This window comes from Phragmites australis, chromosome 6 (genome assembly GCF_958298935.1).
Source record: "Phragmites australis chromosome 6, lpPhrAust1.1, whole genome shotgun sequence".
In the NCBI taxonomy this organism is placed as follows: Eukaryota; Viridiplantae; Streptophyta; class Magnoliopsida; order Poales; family Poaceae; genus Phragmites; species Phragmites australis.
The window spans coordinates 13,672,158-13,695,404 of record NC_084926.1 but is presented as its reverse complement, the minus strand read 5'-3'; the positions used below and the strand labels follow the sequence as shown (position 1 = coordinate 13,695,404).

The following is a 23,247-nucleotide window of genomic DNA, read 5'->3' as shown; positions in this document are numbered from 1 at the left end:
TCTTCCTTTCCTTCACTGTCCAAGCAATAGTAAGCACTCATCTAACCATGGAAAACACGGATACGTGGTGCAACAGGTGTATCCGTATCCGACACCATATCCGATACGGATACGGAGCGGATACGGCCCCGATACGTATCCTTAGAGTATCGAAAATTAAATAAATCAATCAATTTTGGATACCTGGGCGATACGTAGTCGATACGCGAGTGATATGGCCCGGCCCAAGATGGCATCTGATTCTATGACCTAATCGGCTAATCCACACTCCACAGCTGCCTCTCGAACTCTCTCTCGTCCATCAGAAGCACCGCGCCGGCGACAGCATCCAGCACACTCCACCAGAAGCAACGCGCCGGCGCGCCGCCGCTTTGCCGCGACCGGCGACTACCTGCCAGCAGAGAACGCAAGAACGGCGACGTCGGCGAGGATCTGCAGCGGACGCCGGACGGCAACTGTGTGGCTGCGAGCGCCGAGCGGACAAGGACCGGCGAGGCGGCGACCTCCTGCTCCGGCAGCGACGACACGATCGGCGAAGATCTGCAGCGACCGGCGAGGATCTGCTCCTGCAGCGACGACACGGTCGACGACACGGAACAGCCGAGCAGCGCACCGAGCAGCCGAGCAGTGCACCTAGGAGCCGAGCAGCGTGCACCAAGCAGCCAAGCAGTGAGCAACTGAGCACTGAGCACCCGATTCACTTATCTTGGTTAGCACTTATCTTCCCCTTTTGACTGTTTAGACCAGTATACATATAGATATGCTACTCAAATATCTTTAAATTCAGACCAGCATAGTATAGATTAGCACATTATACTCAATTGTTCTCTTTAAATTCAGACCTTTAAATTCAGACCAGTATAGTATAGATTAGCACATTATACTCAATTGTTCACTTTAAATTCAAATGGCAACTTCTAGTAGTGGTCGTGGTGCAACCTCAAGTGCTCCTGCTCGATCCATCACTGACCTCAAGGCTCCACTGTGGGATCATGTCACAATTTTAGAGAAATCAGCTGCAGGTGGAGGCAATGCTAGATGGAGATGCAATTATTGTTCAATTGAAAAAATTTGTAGCTACACTAGAGTGGAAACTCACTTGCTGAAAAAGTCCAACAAGGGAATCAGTATGTGTCCGAAGGTGACAATAGATGAGCTTAGCCAAATGAGGAGAGAAGTTGCAGCTGCTAAAGAACAATTAGAAAGATCAAAACAAAGAACTGTGTCCTTGCCTACTTCTTCATCCAATAGCAATAAGAAAAGGCGGAGTGGACCTCCTTCTACACTAGAGAAAGCTTGAAAAATGGACCAGCGCAAGCACATGGATGCTTTAATTGCAAGAGCATTTTATTCAAGAGGTATGCAATTGCAATACAACATATATTCATTGTTCAACTATAGCTGCAATTTTTCAAGACCATTGCTTGTGCTAATTCTATTTTTTTTGTAAGGATCTGTTTCAATTTTGCAAGAAATTCATACATTCAAGAAGCATTTACCTATGCTTGCAGCAATGACTTGAAGGGTTATAAAATGCCGGGGTACAACAAGTTAAGGACTACCTTTCTCAAGCAAGAAAGGGCTCACATTGACACATTATTGGAGAGTACAAAGAGCACATGGAGTGAGAAGGGAGTGACAATTTGTGCTGATGGCTGGTCAGATCCACAGAGGCGGCCACTCATTAACTATGTTGCAATTTCTGGGAAAGTAGCTATGTTCTTGAAGGCTGATAATTGTGAAGGCGATGTGAAGACAAAAGAATACATTGCTGCCAAGCTGAGGTCTGTTATTGAAGAAGTTGGTCGACATAATGTGGTACAAGTCATCACCGACAATGCTGCAAATTGCAAAGGTGCGGGTTTGCTTGTGTAAGCTGAATATAATACCATATTTTGGACACCATGTGTTGTACACACACTCAATCTTGCTTTGAAGAATATTTGTGAGCCTAAACAGCCAAAAAATGATGAAGAGGCTTTTGCTTGGAGCACACTTGAATTTATAACAAATGTTAAAAGTGAAGCTCAAATGATCAAGAATTTTATCATGAACCATGGCATGCGACTTTCAATATTTAATGAGTTTAGCCATTTGAAGTTACTTGCTATTGCTGAAACAAGATTTGCCTCAGTTGTGTGTATATTACAACGGTTTATGGAGGTAAAGAGGCCTCTTCAAAGCATGGTAATTAGTGAGCAATGGGATCACTACAAAGATGATGCTCAAATTGCTGCTCATGTCAAAGAGAAGATACTTAGCGATGTGTGGTGGGGCAATGTGGAGTTCATTCTCAAATTTACTCAACCTATCTATGATATGATACGTGTTGCAGACACCGACACACCATGTCTTCATCTAATTTATGAGATGTGGGATTCAATGATTGAGAAAGTGAAGAAAGAGATATATCTATGGGAAGGGAATGAACAAAATAAGGAATCTAATTTGTTCTCAGTTATTCATAAGATATTGATTGATAGATGGACAAAAGGTAATAATCCACTCCATTGTTTGGCTCATTCACTTAATCCAAGGTTATCTACCTATCATTACACTTTTCTTGCTGTCTTGTACTCTTGCTTATGTTCATATATTTTTTCAAGTGACCAAGCTATACAACTTTTAACCTTTTGCTTGATGCTGATATTGTAGATATTATAGCAAAAATTGGCTCGATGGACGTGTTGGCTGTGTACCCCCACACAAGGATATTGAGGTATCAAAAATGAGGATGGATTGCTTCAAGAAGTTCTTTCCCATACAAGAAGAATTAATAAAAGTGAAAGAAGAATACACAAGATTCTCAACTTGTTCCGAGGAATTCAATGATCATGATTCAATTCGTGATAGATGGCTTTGTGATCCAATGACTTGGTGGTTAAATCATGGACAATATATTCCTCTATTACAGAGTTTGGCCATTAGATTGATTAGCCAACCAGCCTCATCTTCTTGCTGTGAGAGGAATTGGAGTACTTATAGCTTCATCCATAGTGTTAAAAGAAATGCCTTAACTCCAGAGCGTGCTGAAGATTTGATCCATATGCACTCAAATCTGAGACATCTCTGTAGAAGAACAGATGCATACAAGAAAGGAGAATCAAGGATGTGGGATGTGGGAGGAGATTCTTTTGACTCTCTTAGTGGTTTAGACATTCTTGAAGTGGCTAACCTTTCTCTCAATGAGCCTGAGTTGCAAGCCGTGTCTTTTGGAGACGTAGAGGTTGATATTCAGGAGAATGAAGTTGAAGCCAATGAGGATGAAAAAGCCTAGTTGGATTGGTGGAGGATGAACTTGGAGTTGCAGCGTGCCAGCCTGTTATCTTCTTCATGAATTATCGTTTCCTAAATTTGAAACTGTTATGTTATTGCAATGTAATAGAACTTTAAGTAGAACTTAAACTCTATAGTTTATTATTGTGATTTATGAACTGCTATGTGCTATATCAATCTCAATATATTGTGCCATGTTGTGAACTACACTATACAATAGCTATGTGCTATGCTATCTGATTGACTGATTATATAAGAGAAGAAATGCCGGTGAAGTGAAAGTCAGAAGGCTCCTCATCCTCAAAGGTGCTGTAATTCAATCTATTTTCCCTCACTTTTATACAACTATACACTTGTGATTTATAATTGTAACTCTCTTGTATATTATTTTTTAGCCTTAACTATTAGACGTTGGCTACTTGGATCATCGAAATGGTTGTACGAAAAGAGAGAAGAAATGACACAAGAACAAGGTAATTTGTTCCAGCTATTATTATATGCACTATATTAATTTTTTTTAAAGTCAAACGTATCCACATATCGGAATTTTTAGAAAAATAGCGTATCCACATATCCGTATCCGCCCGATACCGATACAAGTATCCGTATCGGTGTTACGTAGATCTAACCTGACCGAATAAATATACAGCTCACGAATAGCTGTTTCTCACTAGCGCAGAATTGTAATTCCTCAACAAAGGGCAAAACCTGAGAAACTGTTAATTGAAATAAATTACGGCTGCCTCTTTTCCGGTTAAGCCAGCACAAATATTTATTTCGAGGACAAGAGATCGTTGCAGGCGTTGATCTCAGCACCACGCGAACTCAAGAAAGTCTGGCCCAATGGATTTGCTTCAATGGTTTTCATTGCAGCTTTGAAAACCGCTGCACAGAAGAAACTGTCCTCAATTTTCTTTAGGGTATCATCAACAGCTTCAATGCTCAGGCAACGTGACAAGAGCAGCCGCCCAATAACTTCACCAAAATGTGCTGGAGTTTTTGGAAGGTCGATAGCGAGTTCGTTCAGAAGAGATCCGTAAAGCAAGAATCCAGTTTCCAAGTCTGCCGTCTTGAAAATATTCTTGCTGTGAAGGTGTTCCAATAGCCTCACAAGAGGATCAGTTGAATTGGCACCTTTGTCAAGAGCAAGGTTGATTGCTTCTTTAACAACTTCTGGGAAGTAATCAGGACTCTTCAGCTCCTCAATGCACTGTTGTGCTTCATCTAGAATTCGGATGTGGAAATACTCCTCAAGAAGAGAGATGGTCTAGAGTTTGACTTCAGAGCAGCAACTGGCTTCTCAACTGCAGGTGCAACAGTTGGTGCTGGGATGAGTGACTTTGGTGGCCCCACAGTTTGAGCTGGTGTGACAGCCATACCAGGAGAAGAACTGGACGGTCAGGATATTGGACCACCATTGCCCACAAGGCACTTGTCTTGCCACTAGTTAATGCTCCACTTCCTTCAGGAAGTAGCCTAGAATTAATAGACGACGGCTTGTTCATCGGCTGGGTCTGGTTGTGAAGTGGCTGAGCTTTGGGCATTGATTTAGAATGTGGAACTTCCCAGTTATCGCTATCTAACCCAGGCATTCCGCGCATCTTTCTCACACCAGGCATGCCAGGCATCATGCCACCAGTTCCAGGTTCGTTCATTGGAAAAGGTCCTGGTGAAAGTGGTCCTCCAGTACCAGTACGGCCATTCCTTATGTATGCGGTTGACCCGGGTCGCAATCCAAGATTTTTTTCTGCCTCTGTATGAATCTCACTGATTTTTTTGGCTTTTATCTGAGAAACAAATAATAAAATCTCAGAGTTATCGAACAGTGAACACTAGAAAAATCAAACGAGACACCATTTGCACAGGAACCACAAACAAGGTTCAAGCCTAAATCTTTAATATGCTTAGTAACCATAAGAATAGCAAGTGCCAATTAGTGTATGGAGAAAAGTATATTGCTCTTGAAGTAGACTAGTGCTAACTCGATGTAGACTAGTGCTACCTTGATTATAAGTGTGTGAAACATGAAACTTAAGTTTGCAATACAAGTTTTATTACTTTTCTTACAAATACCACTGCAATGCAATAAACAGCTACTGGTAGTGAGTGAGGCTGACATTCAGAACAGTATACGTTTAAAGATAGAGGTGAGAGACATTTTTTACCTCCTCACGCCGAGGCACCCAGTTGTTTTAACGGAGATCAAGGACATCACGTGCCATGAACCTCAATCGTGGCGCCAACTGAGAATTAGTTGTAAGCTCCTTCAAGCGGTTGAAGTATACGTCATTAAATCGACGAGACTTTGGATTCTCATCCAACTGCTTGCCAATTGTGTTGACGAACCGACAGATGACCTCAACATTTTACTCAGCAGGACATGAATTGCTGTCAGAACCAAGCAGCTCCTATTTATAGCAAACAAGTTAGAAAATCTTTCACACAGCAAAAACAGTGTGGAGAAAGTAACGCCAGTCTAGTTAAGTATATTCCTACTGATAGATTTGTAAGAAAAATGATAATATCAGATCACCCATCTAAACGCAGTTTGGTCCAGTCCAAAATCTTGATCCAATGGTTTTCTTTCTGGAATTACCCGACTAAAGAGTGAGAATATGTACCTGAACAATGTGACGGACTATCTTCTCTGTCACCATTTTCTGCTTCAGCAGCTCACCAATGAGGCGAATGTTTCCAAGTGTTCGAAGCTTAATTAGCCTTTCTTTATCCCGTCTCTCCATCTCTTGGTCTGGACCAGTCAATTTCTCAACTTCGGCCCGTAAATTGCCGGTACCTTCAAATACTTCTTGACAATTGTTCAACAGTACATGTCTGAATGTAATCTCTCTACCACCAGGCTCTTAAACACTCTGTTACCTAGACATCCGTGTCCAAATTTATTTGCCGAATCGGACACCCCGAATCCGAGTCTGATTTCGACACCCGTGTCGGATTCCAAGTTGTATTTCGCATGTCCAAATTTTCTTTGCCGAATCAGACACCCGAGTCCAAGTCGGATTCCGACACCAGTGTCCGTGTCCAAGTAACACTTGTTAAACAGCCTTCTCAAATATGAGAGTTATAACATCCTAAATAGAAAAAAAGAGCAGAGATCAAATCACAAGGCACTGACAAAAAAGGTAAAGCCAGGAGAATAAACAACTAGGGATAAACAAACCTTCAAAATATCAGCTGAAGTGCTGTTCGCTTCTATCAACTGGCCCTTCAGGACATCGAACTTCTCAGGCATCAATTTGTTCAATATACTGTGCAACAAGCAAATAGAATTTTTCAAAAAAACAACTAAATAAATTTGACTCTGGATATGATGTTATCGATAAAAGTGCTTAACAGAAGCAACAGCAAGCAAAAAAATTCTCAAATTAAATAATACCCTTTCACTGTTTTCAGAACTTTCTCTTTGTTCGAAAGATTTCCTCTCCAGAATGACCAAGGGACTTCAGCCTTGACAAGTGCAGAGGCGGGACCAGCCTGATGTTTACAATAAATCAGGAATGTTAGAAGAATCATTTAGGTATCATACACAAATGGCCATACACTACTTTTGCAGGTAACTTGTCGTGTAGCATCCACAGACCAAAGATGAATGAAGTGTTGATTACTTCTATGCATGAAATATGATGAGGCAAACATTATGACATTGATGACAAAAAAAAAAAGTTTACACATTCAGGCGAATTTGAACACTATTCATAAAAATATTTGAGTAATACTTATAAGGCTTGAATTACATAAATGCTATACAACCAGCAGCATTTACAGGGCACATGCTTTATTTATGCAGCATTGCCTAAAGATCAATCGCAGCTAGCAACAAGGCGGCATGTCATAATGTGCACACATAATAGGCACAGTTTGCTCCCATGTGAACTTTTCTACAAACAATACAGCACAATCCAATATCTACAAGCTTAAGCGTAGCAGTTTAGCATAATAACTATAAGATATATACGGTGACAAACTCAGAGAACAAGAGAGCTGAGCCAAAAATAATGATATTACAATTGTTGATACCTTTTATCTTCAAGATACCTGAGCTTTAGCACCAAACTGGGAACTTAACTGCTCTTGCTTTCCACTTGAAGTGTAAGATTCTTTTGCTTCACGGATCTTGTCCCAAGACTTCTCTTCACCAACAACCACAGGAGCTTGTGAACGTGAACGCTAGTCACGGCTGTCTGTCTCAGTATAGCGGTTATATGACTGAGTTTGTACCTATCAAATATGATAAAGCACCCAAAGAATAGTATAATCAGGTGATCTTGCGTTAACAAGTAAGACTTGTCAACACTGACGAACATTAGAGCAAGACAAAAGAAGAAACATAAAACGCCATCTTAAAATAATGGAAGATCACTCACATTTGACTATTTGAGTCATTGCCAGCCCAATTTTGATCCTCACCATGGAGTTCAACATCAATACCTTGCTTAAGTTTCAAGATGTCCTTAGCTATATCAACAATCTGCAAAGTTATTTAACCAAAATGTGAAAAGATGCCACGCTCAGGAAGAGAATTGAAAACAAACATGCAACAAGATACCCAAATATTTGGACACAAATTCAAGAATGGATCGAGAAACTTTTTTAATAGAACAGGAAAACATCATGTTCCCCTCTATACGGAACCAAACACCAATCCGAACAAAACCACTTCGTTATACAGGGGTAGGATGGCACTAAAAATAAAACATGTTTCTGGTTTTCCTAATGTTTACGCCATCCAGTAACAAAAGAGTGTCTTTTGGTTTGTGTGAAGTTAAACCTTTTGAGCTCTTAAATATCAACATCTCTATGAATATTGAGATTGAACATATGAATACAATGTGTGCAGATTTGCCTAAAAATATTATAACTTTACTAGGTTCTAGAAATATATAACAGCAGTCAAAGTAGTGTTTTGAACACTATCGACATCCAAAGCGACACTCTTCTGTGACTGAGGAAGTAGATAACATGAAAAAAAAGTAATGCATAAAAAGCAAAAACTTGCTTAACTAACGAGATCACCTCTTTTCTTATCCCCACATACAACATAGACTAGTATAAGCAGAGGCATAATCTGATCATCGCCAAAACTGTTGAAGCAGTCATAGACCACTTGAAGTGAAGTTCAGATAAAGAGAATCTGTTTTCACTCTTCCAGATCTTCAATTCTTAATGCATATTTCCCTGAATTACTAATAGATTTTGTTTTCTTGCCCCTCCAACTCGATATAAATAAGAACATACAAAATATAGAAAATATTTGCCGAGAAATAAAAGAACTTCATTAAGAGAAGCCACAATATTGTTCCCAGCTCTCACAAGAGTCAAGTGATTTCAACATGATATGGTATGCGGTCGATGTCTTGTTATGCAAGAGAGAAGTCTCAAATGTTCAATACAGGCATTACTTTCACAAAAACAAATAAGCAGAACGAGTAAAAGAAGTAGCACCGAATGAATACCTCACGCAGTTCAAGAATCTGATCTCTCGTGTAGCAAACCCGCTCGAAAGGCTCAACACGTGAATCTCCAAGCTGCAGTGGATTACTACAAAGTCAGCCTAGCGAAGGAAAGGGTACAATAAATACTCCGTGTTGCTCACAAAATTAACTGGAGGACCTAGCAACACTCACAGCAACAATATGCATTTGAAATTAGCCAGTGTAATTCAAACCAGGAAACTTGAGTTAAGTGCCATTTCCTTGGCCCAGCTAGGCATATAATGGTCATAGTGCAGCTTAGCTTTCATTTGTTATCAGCATTCTGTCTGATAAAAGCAGAGCTTAGGTCATTTGATAAAAACTCCAGGTCCCATATATTTACATTGGCAACTCAACCAAGGAAATGGACGAAAACATATAGACAGCAGAATCTAGCTATAGAGGCAAGATACAGGGAGATCGCTATGATGAACTACATGTAACTAGTAAACAAAAAACCAAGAGCCTATAACATTACATTTCTCTTGGCGTAATTGAAGTTAGACTTTGCACTCTTGCAGTCTGAATTCAAACTCTGCCGATTAAGCAGGTCGCATTTTTTTTCAATAAAGACAAGTAACAGTTACTGTTGGAAATTCCTTAACCAATATTCCGTGCCCGTGCAAATATGCATGCAGTTGGAACTCTTTTGGACTGTTCATTGCACGTGAAAAAATAAGCTCGTGATAGCTCATAAGAACCAAGGTTCTAAAAATCGGTAACCGGTGATCGCTGTCACCTGACCTTGTAGAGCGGTGTACCGGATTCAGCCTTGTGACTGGTTTTTCTATTTGAATTTTGGGCTTATATGTGTATATTAATATCGCTTAAAAACATACAATGCATCTTTTTTATGTATATAGACTTGAAAACTAAGCAAGTTGTAGCAGATAATTAGCCATCTCTTTTGGACAGTGTCCAGAGTGCAGCTTTGTTGTTACTTGTTAGATAGACTTTATGGACAGGCTGTACTAACTAATAGGCTCTACTCAGAGATATATGACTCTAATCTCCATAACCTAACATATGTATCCTACACAAAGCTAGCACCAAAGCCGATGAAGTGTTGACCTGGCAGTGTAAAGTGAAGCTGTGAGGCGTGCAGGCAAACTCACATGGAGGTTTAGACGTTTTACATAGAAAGCAAGGAGTTGATGAAGATAGTTGGGGTTTGTTTGGTCTAACAGGCTAGCATATTTACAGAAAGATCCAGAAGTTTCAAGAATGGGCCAACCTTAAAACTCTCACTAACAGTGTGATAACTGATAAAGTGATGAGAAAATCGAGAATTTCGAACCTGGTAAACTCTGAGCAGGCTGAGCAAAAGTAAATTTTCATATCGATTTTTCATTGATTTGCATGTAACAAAAACTCTATATTGACATACTAACAAATCAAACTTTCCTGTGGCTCGTTATACAAACAAGCATTGAGGGAAATGTTCCAGCTCTCTATCAAGAAATGAAGAGGCGCAATTCTTAAAGCAAATAGAGGGTCTGTTTGCGTTCCACACAATAATCATCTAAGAATACTAATCAAAAGCATCCTAATGCCACCGCAGCCTTCCAACCCACCAAAAATAAGTATCATCAAGATTAACACAGTACAATTGCATAGCATGTCTCAACACTAACGTGTATCCTGAAGTATGCATCAACTAATCCTGACCCCGAACAGAAAAATCCAGCCGTCCCCGCATATCTCGACGTCGGAGCCGCCGCAAGCGCAAGCTCAACCAAAACCCTAGCAAAAACCCCGCCTCGCCCCTCCCCAGCCCACAGATCGAGCGTTCACCTTGGCGGCGTAGCCGGAGGACGCGCCGCCGTGCGGACCGAGGAAGCCGGCGGCGGGGAAGAGGCGGAGGCCGCGCAGGCCGACGCCGCCGCCGCCCGGGCGTAGGCTGATCACCGGCTGGTCCGTTGTCATGATTGCTACGCAGTTCCGCTCGAAATCGACAGCCGAGGCGAGGAGAATCCGACCGCGAGGAGGGCGCGCGAGCTGGATGGAACCGAAGCTTTCCGCGAGCTGGGGCACCTCTCCCTATCGACGACGAGAGGCGTGCGTGGGAGGAGGGGAAGGCGTGCGCGGGTGGGAGAGGGGCGGGGTTTTATCGCGGGGTGGTGTTAGATAGGGATGAAATTTTCACATTCACATTTTATGTACAGGATAAAAACGAAAACGAGAAAATAAAAATAAATATGAGATTACCAGTTATACATAAATAAATCAAACTGAACGAAAATATATCGATATCGGACCAAAACCAGTGATAAAATCAGAAAGATCGAAACTCATAATTATAAGTTAGCAAGCTTTTTCATTCACAATCAAGTTAAGAAGAAACCACACCATCTATACCTAAGCATTCTACAAAATGTTTACAAGCTCGTTGCAAAACTTGTTTACTGAGATTTACATGATTACCATCATAACTAAAACAATAAAACTCCAGATATAGACAAAACATAGTATTGCTAACACAATATCTAAATATACATTAACTAGATCATACCAACCGCTCTATAAATTAACTGAGGATGAGTATACACCGAATCATAAAACAAAGGAACAAATGAAATGAAATTGTATAGAACAACAACTCAAATATCCGAATAGGAGATTATGCTAGACAATGCACATGTTTCAAAGGCGCAGCAAATGACAGCTCATCGCAGAAAAAAAAAAAGGGGTTAATTTTGCTCCCACTGTAAACCTTTACTGAACCTGCTCCATAACTGTTTGCCATGGAGCTTATTGAAAGGACAATGATGTCGCCTAGAGAGGGGTGAATAGGTGTTTTTACAAAAATTCGTTCCATTTTTCTGTTGGCCTAAACTTGCAGCGGAATATAAACTAACGGGTTTTTCATAAGTGAAAAACCTAAATATGCTAGGCTCAACTAGTGCACAATCACTGTAAATAAGTGTGAAAATTACAATCCTAAGGTGACAAGAATTACTCTAATCTAGCGAGAGATATGCAATAAAACTTAAATTGAAAAAGGCTGAAAACATTGTTCATATGCCTGAAATTACTGTTTATCCGGATACTCCGATGAAGATCGGAGTCTCCGGGTTGTACAGGTCCGGAATCTCCGATAAAGTCCGGATTCTCCGGATTCTGTACAGAACTAAGCCCGAAACTGAATATAAAGGATGGGTAGAGAGTTCTAGCTCAAACCAAGTGATGTCATGTGTTCCCGGAGATGATTCCAAGTAGATTCACGGAGAACCTATACTCAAATACACACAAACAAGTAGATCGAGCAATATGCACAAAGATTTGAACACGAACTCAAAAGTAAAGAAACAAGAGAGGAGATATAAGATTTGTTTCCCGAAGTTCGGATTCACCACCATGAATCTTACATCTCCATTAAGGAAGCTCCAACGAGCCGAGTCTCTTTCAACCACTTTCCTCGATCCACTCTTGATTTCTTCCCTTGCGGAGGCGAAATCGAGCCCTTCACAAACTTCCGCGGCAACCCACAACCTTGGGTGCTCGTCGGCGAAGCCTAGCTGCCTAGGAGGCTTCACCTCCAAGAGTAACAAACACGACGATGAACTTCTTGTCGAGAACTCAAGTGCTCAAGATTGGATTTTAGCTCACTTGCACTCAATATTCTAATCTCTCAACCCAACTCACTTTTCTTCTCAAATCACACACTAGAATAGAGTGGGAGAGGTTCTTTTGGCTCTAGAAATGTGTTCTTTCGTGCCTTTTGCAGCAGCCCCAAAGGATGGGGTTAGTAGGGTATAAATAGCCTACTTTAAAGAACTAGCCGTTACCATTCTGACACACCTACCCCGGAGTATCCGGTGAACACCGGAGTATCCGGTCTCAATTCCAAAAACGGCGTCAGAACGGTCACAGAACTGTGTCAGAACTAGCCGTTATGCTCTTTTCTGGACTTTACCAGAGTATCCGGCCTACACCGGAGTCTCCGGTCGGCACTTAACACAGAAAACGGCCCCGGAGACTTCCCGGAGTCTCCGGCCATTCCAGGTACCGGAGTATCCGGACTTCACCGGAGTCTCCGGCCATTCCAGGTACCGGAGTATCCGGACTTCACCGGAGTCTCCGAGCACAGCACAGCTGACCGCCAAAAAATGGCGATAACTTTTGATCCCGGAGTCCGATTTCGACGATTTTGAACTCTATGAAAAGCTTATTCAGAGGGCTACACATACCAACTGAATTCATGACCTAAAACACATAGGATTAAATTAGGAACACTCCAAAACCCATTTTGGACACTTCCACACTTTCCGCTCCGGACTCTTAACAAGAAACTCTCATTTTGGGTTTGGTTGAGAACTCTTGAGCACTGAGACGCGACAATTAGCTCACGTTGCATCCCTCTTAATAGTGCAGCATACCTATACTCAAATTCAAAGATAAACTCGTTTGAACCACTTTGAGCATTTGAAAACTTTCAAGTACCGCTTCTTTCTTTCAAACCTTGAGGGTTACCAACTTTCATATATTCTTCACTCCATCTCTTCTTGATTCTTCATATGATTGATGTGAATCATCCATAGCTTCTCATGGCCTCGCACGGTCCATCGGCGCAAAGCCTTCACTCGCTCTTCACCACCGCCTTGTCCTTCGGCGTCAAGCTATTTGCTTGCCCTTCACCACGGATGGTCCATCGCAGCCGAGTCTTGCTTGCCCTTCACCGTCTTGCTATAGAAAACCACTTTGTATTCGACATCTTCAAGGATTCATTTTATCAAATATGGAGTCCACTCTTGTTCTTCACTCTTGGCACATATAATTTCAATTCAACTTATACCTTCTTATGGATCCTAACCCAACTCACTCTCAAGCACAAAGCACATGGGTTAGTCCATAAAACTTTATTGATAAGTCATACATTTAGTTACTTAATCTCCACAAGTAACTTAGCCTTCAAGCTTATTGTTAATCTTATTTAGCTTCTTCTTCTTCTTATGAGCATCACTAAAACCCCAATGACTTTTGATGCAATTCTTTGAACTCATGGTATTTCTCAAAGAATCCATGTTTCATCATTTATGCATCTCCTATGGAATAACCTAATAGCAATTCTCAATATGATTGTTAGTTCATAGGCAATGTCATCACTTACCCGAGCATCACCTAGAGCTCATTTATCTCGATGCATTTTCAATCTTCCCATTTACCTAGAGCTCATGGATATCTCTCATCTATGTATCACCTATGGAACAACCTACTAACAATCTCAACAATATTGTTAGTCCATAGGTATTGTCATTAATTACTAAAACCACACATAGGGGCTAGATGCACTTTCACTTATTCAGTAATCTGTGCTCGGGAGCTTCTAAAGTAAATCATAAGTACCAGGCTATCACACCCTCCAATCAATAAATACTTTTGGTACGCAGCTACAGCCAAAATTTATCTTTCCTGAACACCTTTAAAATATACATACAACTTCCCATTTTTTTCAAATATATATCCATTATTTTCTTTTTAGAGCGTAATGATTCAATAAACTCAACAAAGTAATCATGCTTAATAATATTGAAAGGGTACTCATGCATGATTATTACCAAATACAACTTCTTGACACTAGTTTATTGATCATACATGTAGGGCTCAACAACACTAATGTCTTTTCCATGATCTTTTTCAGCTTTGAGTTGTGGTTGTCCTTTTATTGTACTATGTGCTGACTTTAGATGGTTCTAAAATCCAGTTGTTCTATAATTGCTCTTAGCTCTATATTTGGTCCTGCATTTTAAAAAGTTGCAATACCCTCACAACTGCTCAAAATTCTTCACATTCACCTCCACTATCTCAGTTTTCTTAGTAAATTATAGCCAAACATCATATGTGCACTTTTTTCCTCTTTGTAGCTGTCGGTGGATGAACACCGTAAGCGGGGATCCTGAGGGACCTCCTTTTGAGATTCAGTCAGGGGGCTGATTCTGGATCTATCTCGTACGTGAATTTAATACGAGTGTATGAGATCTTGGTGGGACGGATGATCGTCGGCTGGTGGGAGTAAATACACAAGGGATTTTAGACAGGTTCGGACTGTACGAAGCGTAATACCCTACTCATATGTGTATGATGTGCTATTAATGCGCTGGGAATGCCTTTTCTCTAGATCTCTGTGTTACAATGTTTTTTGTCTAAGTCTTGAGCTTCGGTGTTGCTCCTTGCTTCCAGCTTCTTGGACTTGTCCTCCTTCTCCTAAAGGCCCCTTCTCTACGGTGCGCACCCCCCCTTTTATTCCATCAGGGAGGCTCAGCGTGCCCTGAACGGGGGCACAAGTTCCCATGAGCCATAAATGGAAAGCAACCACCATGGGGTTACAGTTTGGAGTTACAGGGGTTGAAAGTGCGCCTTCGGCCGGTCCCGTCACCCATTACGCCCAACTTTAGCAGGTGCAGGGGGGCCCACCGGGCAGCCGCCGAACTGCCCCCCGCATGCCCGCTCGGTCAAAGCAGGTTTGACACAACAGCGGGGCAAGAGATACGCCTCGAGCCCAGTGACAATATCTCCAAGCCGTTTCCTTTACGGGCCCCGCAGGGTGACGTGCGATGGGACCCGTCGCATTAAATGTCCCCACGCCTTCCTGCCAGACGGTGGTAGGGACTGACGTACTCAGTACAACAGGCGTGGGGAGAGTGGTTGGATGTGACCGGCCACGCTCCCTCTTAAATGCAGCATCGGGCCTCCCACCGATTGACACCTCACTGTGGAACCCTTGTGGGGTCCACCGGCAAGGGGCTTCTCAGGTCCTCATGGAACTTTGGGTACTCGGGGACCAACTGTTCATGGCGCCGAGCGCCCTCTCCCGGATTTATCTCTTCTCGGGTCCTCGGGGAACTCTGGGTACTCTGGGGCCACTGTTCATGGCCCCGAGCACCCCTCCCGGAACTGCCTCTCCTCGGGTCCTTAAGGAACTCTGGGTACTCGGGGACCACTGTTCATGGCCCCGAGCACCCCTCCTGGAATTGCCCCTTCTCGGGTCCTCGGGGAGATGGTCCCCTAGGGAAGACGCCACGTGGCATTCTGCTGTCCTGGCCTCGGACTCAGGGACCTCTGGTTCCCATGTTACCGACAGTAACAGTCTCAGTCTCCTCATTATTATCAATAGGAACAACATCACTCTGCTTCCCTTATGTACCACCCTCATCATCAATAAAAACCCTCTCAGCTACAGGTGTTGAAGATGATGTTGTCACACCGAAAGCTACACTCTGACTAGCACCGTCACTTGACTTTCTCTTCAAGCCTAACAAGAATGCAATAGAAAAATGTTCAAAGCTAGTTTTAGTTAACATACAACCATAGCAGTGGATATAGAAAAATGATTAGATAAAATTTTACAAACAAGAAATGCTAGCATTAACTTCAATCTTAACATCCGGTCAATGACAAGAAATTTGGTTGTTTTTCCGTGACTCCTCTTGTAATGTTTAAAGGACAAATTCTTTCGTGGCTACCTGTGCAAAATCACAGGTGGTGACTTAAAAAGTATTCTACTGTAAGTTCTGGGCATCTAACTTGTTATGCACTTACATGTAAACATCGAAGAATGCAGTGAGAGAATTAGTTATTAGAAAGATCAAATGCTAAACTCTTTTTTTTGGTTAGGAGCTTATAAGAGTTCTGTTGGTTTCATTTTTTCATTATTCAATCCACATAGATGAGGTAAAACTTTTAGTATCCTAAGCATGATGCTCAAGTTGGTTGTTTTCTTCATCATCTCAAATTTTGATAGCCACCCAAGATTGCCTTAGTAACCAGATGTTAACATTTTATTGCTTATCAGAACAATGTAGCATTACATTTTATCTGTATGACTATGGTTGGATTTGGATCAGATAAAGTGGATATAGAAAAATGTTAACTTCAATCGAGCCTGTGGAAATTTTACAAAGAGAAGACAAAGAACTGCGGATATGTTTATGTGTATATGCATATAGAATGTTTGATCTTTATTTTCACTTGATGCTTCAGTTTGAGCATAACATCTGAGGTGTCATAATTCTTAGTTAAGCTTAAGCATAACAATTAATAATTAGATGAACACAACCACTACACCTGATTATTATAACATTGCATAGCCATTGCCATAGCAGAAGAAAAACGAACAGGCAGTTCTAGATGTGAATAAAAAGAAGGGATTGATTTCGAACATTTCAATAAAAATTTCTCCAGTGTACCTAAAGTGGAACTATTAGCATTGACAGAAGAAGATGGTACCGTTGCTAGAACCAAGCGGCCCAAGCCCAAGTGCTTCTTCGGTGGTCTAGAGCTGGAACCGGAACGGCCTTCTCCGGTAGGCGACATCGGCTCAAGAGTCGGTGGCTCCGTGGCGCACGACAGCCGGTTGAGCCGAGGAGGCAAGGGCAGGCTGGCGGTGTATGCGACGTAAAATGGTAGGGCGAGTCGACGCTGAGGCCGATGCAGACGAGCGACGGCAACTCAACGACAATGGGTGGATGAGGGCAACGACAGATCAGTGCCAAGGAAGCAAGGGGCGAGCCGCCAAGGAGTCGAGACTTATGGGTTGCAGCAGGCAACAACTATGTGATATGCAGTGTACTAAAGAAGGTGGTGCCGAGGAGGAGGAGCCAAGTAGGGTTGCTAGGTGTCTGGGCAGTGGGTGGTGGGTGGTGGGCACTTGCGCTGGCTTGGCCACATGGGTGGGCCATGGGCTGGCGCCTAGGCTGCATTGACATTGGTTGCCTGCATGTCATCAAAACAAGCCGAAAAAAGATAAATCCGGAATAAAAACAGGATTCCGTAAAAACGGACGGGATGACGCCTCACCCATTTTCGGACCTGTTCCTGAATGACGACGCCCTGTTTCTGTCCATTCCAATGTAAAAATCGGAAAAAAAAAAAACAGAAACTACCAAGATAAACCGGGAAACGGTTACGGGGTGGAACGAGATTTTCCCATCCCGCTTTCATCCATAGTGTTAGGCGAGAGGATCCTCTGAGTCTCTGACGTTGAAGTCACGATGACTTTGTCACTAAATGTGGGCTCACTAAGAGTTGGTTTCACGTATTAGTGACAAAGTTTCGGTGATATTAAAGTTAGAAGAACAAATTTCTATTGTTAGGGTTTGAGGTGCAGGCTATAGGTTCCCTTGGTTTGGGAGGGCAGTTCGGTCATTGGCGGGGTGGGCTGCGGCTGCGTGCACGACGAGGGTCGGTTGTCTGACCGCGGCCAGAGCGTTTCAGTGGTCAGAAATGACGGTTCTGGGTCACCAAGGTTGAGATATTTACCGTGTGTTTGGTTCGATGGATGTCCATCCGGGAGATGGCCATTCCTTTTTCTCGGTGTTTGGTTCACTCCATCAGGTGGATGGGATGGCCACCATGCACGAATATTCGGTCTGGATCCTGAAAAAAGGCCGGACCAAGCGATCCCTTCTCGTACATTCACGCTCGTCGTACGTTCGTATTTTTATTTAACTCTAGATTTTATCTAAAAGTACAAAAATAGTTTAAATAATCTAAATATTTTTATGAGCAAACTAAAGCTTACTAACAATCCATTTTAATTAGTTTGATCCAAAAATCATGAGCTAATATTTAATTAAAATTCTCTAAAGAAGCATACTTTTATAAATTTTAGTAATTTTTAATGCCTCAAATAAATTCCAAAAATCAGTAAAAATTCATTAATATTCTTCTCATTTGATGTATTAATTTATAAAAATATTTCTAATCATAGATTAATTGGTGAAAATGTGAGTTCATTTGTAATGCTTTATTTATATACATTTATAAAAATATTTCTAACTAACTCAGTTCATCCAATCCATCCAACCAAACAGAAAATTAGTTCATCCTATCCACTCTAATCGCACGAACCAAACAGAAAACTGATTCATTCCATCCATCCAACCAAACAGAAAATTAGATCATCTCATCTCTAAAAACAGAGATGGTTCCTTCTCATCTCACCTCGCCCTCCAACCAAACACACCCTTACCGTACAACCGTATGACCGGATTAAGGGTTGATGTTCGGTCTGCGATGTTATCTCGATGCCTGCAGTCGGATCACTGGATGGTGATGTGATGCATATTGCAACATCCTTTTTCCCTTTTGGGGGAATTTTCAAGGAAATTTTAGAGTTCCACAAAGTGAACGGAATGTGTAAAAACAATCAGGAACTGTCTTTTGTCGATCGTGACGGTAGAATGGACGACACTATAAAACAAGAGCAGAGGGGTGGAAAGGGGTAATTGAGCAAATAACAACTTTGCAGATTTGTTATAGTCATATCATCCACATTAATGTTAGCTAAAAATAAGCGGTGCTAATACGAGTGAGTAATCGAGTAACAAGCCCTTCCTTTACAATGGATATGAGGAGCTTGTAGTAGGGGCTTTTAGTTTACCTTTTTTGTTATCGATAATATTGGACCAAGCTTTATTTCTCAAGCTACTCAACAGTCAAATCTATGGACTTTCAGCTCATCTATAAATTATATATTCAGCTATTCATCCTTTTTTCAAATAAAAATCTCTTTATCGTTTGTACAATTGAGAAAATGCGTCCCTTGAATTTTGGGTTTAAAAACTTGTGCACAATACTCGCATGGTGGGGAGCTTGAGAAAAACTAAGAGACTTCCATGGCCCCTTTGGCTTCAACTAAGCTTTGCCTCTGTACATAGACTAAATTGCTTCACCTTCTTTGTTCTCGTCGGAAGAAAATTTATCTTATCATTTCCTAGACTTATGATATCATTAACAATGATTTGTGTGCGCCTTTTGTGTGTGTATTACCTCCCATATTTTTAATTTCTGCTATGTCAACATCGTTTAATTATCAATAAACCCTAAAAACTTAAATGATGGGAAAAAAAAATACCATGTAATCATATAATAGACAAAAAAAATCAGCAACGTAAATGATACTATCTCTATTTATTTTTACAGGGTATATTACAATTTGAGAAAGTCTTTTGAAGTATATGTTGATCATTAATTTCTTTTACAATATATTATCTATTGTTATAAAAGTAATATCTTATTAAAAGATATATGAAATACGAATATATTAGTACATATTTTGTACATTAAAAACATGCATAATTTGATTAACTATTGATCAAATTTATAAAGTTGACTTTTTTAATCCTAATATGCCCTGTAGAGGCTAGGATATTTTTTATTATCTTAGATAAAGAAAACGGAGGGAGTAGAAAGATCAGAATGAAGAAGCACTTTTAGATAAAGAAAACTATACCACACCAAGGAACGCAAGATGCACGAGCGCAAACGTGGATTTGGGCCGGGGTGCTGTTGCTTATGCAGTAAGCTACACATGTTGGGCCAGGGATCCAGATCCCCTGACCTCAGGGTACGAAGTCACGAGAAAACAGTAAACTGTAGGTAGATAAATAGTTTTCTGACGCTAATTACTGTAGCAAAGTACTATAGTAACGGTTCTGTTAATTTATTGTATCAATTTTACTATTCTGGTTACACTGTAACAGTACATCTGGTTCATCCATTCACGATCCAACAGTCCACGAAGGTTTGAAGTCACCTGACTTCACCCGTCGGTGAAGTCAGAGAATCCGATTCCGTTGGGCCAGCAGCAGCCACTGCAAGTCTGGTATGGACCCGAATCCCTCACTTCACAGGCTTCATCCCGTGAAGTCAGGGGAGAACAGTGATTTGCGGCTAACTACTGTAGCAAGTTAAACGTAGCATATGGTACTGTAGCTAATATATTGTAGCATATGTGATATATCATCGCTCTAGCATTGATGGCATGTTTGGTAAAATTCTCTTTAATTTAACTTATATGTAGAGAGTGATTATCTGAGCAAAATGATTCTGTGATTGAAATTGATTAAAACTATACGAAGGAAAAGATTTTATGTGAGAAGTAAATCAGGGTAAACTGCTTTTTTCAGCTCCACAGCTCCTGATTCATTTCAGATAATCACTCTCACGAATTCCACTTAAGAAGTTAAAAATCGAAAGCTATTGTTTAGCGAAACTTACTCTAATTTCAACTTTAAAAAACTACTCTAAAAATTTTATCAAACAGACTCTAAATCTTACATATCCATCCAAGATCTGATAAGTAGGTAAAGTTACTCCACCATAAAGTCAGGGATCCCGTTTCATCTACTATACCACACTATGCTACTATCGGTTTCGCCTAGCTACACAGTATCTCCTTAAAAAATGCTACACTGTATCTAACTAGTACCTGCCACGAGAACGTATAACCGGTTGGGGTCCGTGACCTTATCTTGACCCGGATCCAACGTAGTTAAGGATTACATGAGGCTGCTAAATTAACTTTGTTATGTTTAAGCTTTGTCACATTAGAGATTTTAAGTAACAATTTAGTTGACTGTCACAACTATAGTAAATTATAATGTATTAGTTCTCTGATTCACACGTTGTACACTCAATTCTTTGATTAATTTTGTTACACGTATAATTAAGAATTTCTTAATCATATATTTTTTGAGTTACACTTAATTAATCATAAGTGTGGTAAACTTAGACACGACCAAACACACGTGTAATGTTGCAACACTCACACCAACCCACCCAAATTAGCCCATCCACCGCATACGTATTATCTTGCCATCCCCCCCCCCCCCTCTCATCAAACACACCGATTTAGGCTTTACGGCCGTGTCCTTTCAACCAGAGCAAGAAAAGAAATCACGATTGTATGGCCGCTTGCTTGATTTGCACTCTTAAAAACTTCATCTTATGTTGCTGACTCCTAACTGTCAGATACAACATGATGCAGAGTCCGGAACCTTTTCCTTTTGCTAAAAACTATCAGATATAACAAAAGGCACAAGTTTGATTTGGAACTGTAGGTATCGAGCTACTCGCTTGATTTGCCGGTTGCTGCCTATATGTGCTGGCTTTGATCCCAAGCAGGAAACCAAAATCTCACAGCAGCAGCGGCAGCAGTAAAAGTGAAGCATGTTGGTTGACAGTTGAGACTCGGAGAGTGGGAGGGATGTGAGGGCGATCGACGATCAAGACGTGATCACAAGTAAGAACCGCTCAGGGTTCGTGGGCGGTCCGATATTCCGTTGGAGGCGAGCTGCTGGGTGGGGAAGAAAGAGACGACGTGGGCGTGACAGGCTGGCAGCGCACGCCTGTGGAGTTGGAGAGCACTCCGATAGTCAGAGCAAGCAATGGCCATGATCACGCAATGGTATGCACCGGCAATTATCATGCGTTGCAGTACTCGAGGTTACTTCGACAGACAAATAACAGCTTTTAACTTTTATTTACTGTGTAGAATAGTGATTCTCTGAAATAAATTAAAAGCCATGGAGCTGAAAAAAAACAGTTTCTCCTAATTCACTTCACACACAGAATCATTTTTTCATATATTTTATTTTAGAGAATTATTTTCAACTACAGAATCAATTCCTTAAAAAAATCACTCTCCTAAAAAATTTAGATAAAAAGAACTCTACCAAATATTACTAGATCCTAATAGATGGAATGCACCATGCGCCTCGGCAGATTGAAACGATCTGCGTTCCGGTCCTTTCTCTCGGAGCTCTTTTACGGTGCCCCTAAAAGAATATGAGCCATCCATTCCTTTTGATCTGATGGACTAGATTAGCTAGGATTGTCATTCTCCATACCATAGCACGTGAGAGCCGAAAATTGTGAGGGTGCTATATACGGTAAATTTGCACAGTATTAGGAAGGCAATTTACGGAGAGAAAAGTAATTTCCGCTGCCCCCTAATTTTGGAACCCTAGCCACCAGTACCTAGGATTAGGAGGCAACCCATCCTTAACCAGCAATCTCAGGAGCCGTGAATGGGTTGCCTGTTTGATCATTCATGATCAGAAAGAGAAGCCGAACTTCAGGATACATGTTTGTTGCTATTGATTCTTGACATATACGCGCAAGAGAACAATTTGCAGAAGAAAATCTCCTCTCCAAATCACGTTGGATCATTCAAGTTCAGAAAAAAATGGAGGTAACTAATCTAGCCATCTTGCTGGACCGTCCTAATTGCCACGGGAAAAATAACGTCGGCAAGGCCTCGCCCATTGAGGCCGTGCGCGCGCCCACCGCTGCACACGCAGAGTCAACGCCGCCCCGGCAGAACTCTTCCCGGATAGCTTTTTTTCAAAAACAAATCTCTAAAAGACTAAAAGCTATTTAAATGGCTGGCCTTTAATCTCGGTTTTTGTTGGCTTTTGACTGGCTGAATAAGTAGTTGTGGTTAAAATAAACTAAAAAGCTGAGAAATAGATTCTAACTAGTTTTTAGGTGTGCTGAAAAGTTAAAAGTTTATTATAAAAATCAACAATCAAAATTCAATAGCCACAACCGCTTCCTCAGCTAGCCAGAAGTTCTGAAGCCACAACCTATCCAAATAGCCCCTTCATACCATTATGATGCTGCGATGCTTCCCTGCTACTCGCTCACGTGGTTTTGCATGCCCTACTTAGGCTTGTTGCTGGATATTCATACCCCACTT

The 23,247-nt window shown here is 41.3% G+C and overlaps 1 pseudogene; it reads right to left on the bottom strand.

The window, feature by feature from the left end:
- Nucleotides 1–3,847: 3,847 nt before the first annotated feature.
- LOC133922977 (eukaryotic translation initiation factor-like) lies at nt 3,848–10,850 on the bottom strand (annotated as a pseudogene).
- Between the last annotated feature and the right edge of the window lie 12,397 nt (nt 10,851–23,247).